The sequence below is a fragment of the Haemaphysalis longicornis genome, unplaced genomic scaffold (assembly GCF_048455015.1).
Source record: "Haemaphysalis longicornis isolate Haplotype H1 unplaced genomic scaffold, Haemaphysalis longicornis Haplotype H1 scaffold_10, whole genome shotgun sequence".
Lineage (NCBI taxonomy): Eukaryota > Metazoa > Arthropoda > Arachnida > Ixodida > Ixodidae > Haemaphysalis > Haemaphysalis longicornis.
In genome coordinates this window covers 102,319,034-102,320,904 of record NW_027526204.1, presented here as the reverse complement: position 1 = coordinate 102,320,904, position 1,871 = coordinate 102,319,034, and positions in this window count along the sequence as shown.

Below are 1,871 nucleotides of genomic sequence, written 5' to 3'. Positions count from 1 at the left end.
AACCTCAATCTGGTATGCAGATGGTCAACAGAACAGTGTATCGTGCCAGGGGACGCAAGCGTTGCATCTCGGACACCCAGCGCAAATACGTCCACCACTGTCAGTTCTGCAATTATAGTAGTTACAGCCGTACCAACCTAACTGCACATGTTCGGATACACACAGGAGAAAAGCCCTTCAAGTGCAGCGTGTGCTCGTACCCGTTCACGCAAAAGCAGTACCTCAAGATCCACATGCGCCAGCATACGGGCGAGACACCATTTTCATGCACTTTGTGCACAAGCACCTTTAAGTGGAAGCATCAGCTGCAGCGGCACATGGAAATGCTGCACTCTCAGAGTACGGTTTATCACACCGGCCCATCTGCTTTCGCTTCGAATTCAAATTCAGCACCTGAGATGTCACGTTGATATGAGTTATTTTAAGAATGCCTGCACCGAACTCGGAACTGTCTATAGTTAAAGGGAGTGTAAAATAGAGCACAAATACTGTACTGAAGGCTAGTAAACTTCAGTACCTTCAGTAACCTTCAGTAACTTTGAGTAACCTTCAGTTACTCATGGCAGCAGCTGAGAATTGTGCACGTGTGCTTAGATATGTCGTCAGGAACATTCTACATTCTTTCTTAATTTTACAATGCCCGCCGCATAACACCAGAAAAAGAGTGCAGGAATCGTTACTAAACTCATTTTAATCCAGGGATTGAGACTTCGTTTGTCATACAGGCAATCTAGCCTAGTTTTACTTTCAGGTTTTGCATGGGCAAGTCCCAAAATATATTCCATTTTTCTTCTCGAAATCTATTAGGCAGGACTAGGAGGCTGAAATTCGGGATCGCATATTAACATTTTTATTACTGTTCAGAACTTCAAGTGCGTTTATGTAAAGCGCTGACTTAAGAAATGGACCCAATTCAACCGAAATATCATTTTATTGTTTATTCTGTAATCAGCGTTCGAAAATAACTGAAGATGCTAAAGCCACTCTTGTGAACATTGGATGCGGTATCTTTGAGAATGCAAGGAAGCAGTTTTATGGTACCTTACGTAACTTTCTCAGTTCAAATCTGCAGCACTGAGAAAAACCAGTGGAGTAGATACCTCATTAGAACAAGTATGCCTGTGGAAAGCTTATTTAAACGAATTGTGGTGTATGGATTTTTTAGAAGCTTGCGCTATATGTAAGGCCATGAAGGCAAACAAGAGACTCGGGCCATGAGTTAGATATTGTGTCTGTACATCTCTGAGTAAGCGTGTATTTTCTTGTCTTGTAGCTATAAATACGCACTGTTTTGTGTCAAAATTTTAAATCTGCAGTGAACTAAACATCAATTGGATTTTTGCTGGGCTGTATTAGGAAAAATTTTGGCAAGGTTGCCATAAATTATGAGTCACGTTCGCCTTCAGGTATACCTTTTTACTGAATTGTCAATAACGAACACAAGCTGCTTGTTTATTTTGTAATACCTCTAAAATTACTTCATTGCTTCAGTACATGAGGACATGGATGGGCAAAAACGGTTTTCGTTTTTTTTTTACTAAGCTGGACCTTATTAATCTTGTGGCGTGAAAATTGTCTTCAACTTTGAACTAATACTGCTGCTCCAAACTAAAGTTAAAATGTCTGTCATAAGGTAAAAGGACGTCAAGGAGTTGTGTGCACTGTTCTTCTTGCAAATTTTCTATAAACACAAAGTGGCATTTTATGCTGAAATGCCTTCCGTGAAACACATTTAGATCTTGTGGTTTGGCTCTTACCTCTGCAAGGTGCACACATGTTCTTTTGTTTTAAACTGTTCTAGCCATGTTTTGTGTGATCGAAAGGCCTTCACAGTCACTGAAGAAGCGCATGTTTCTAAGAACAAATTTTAT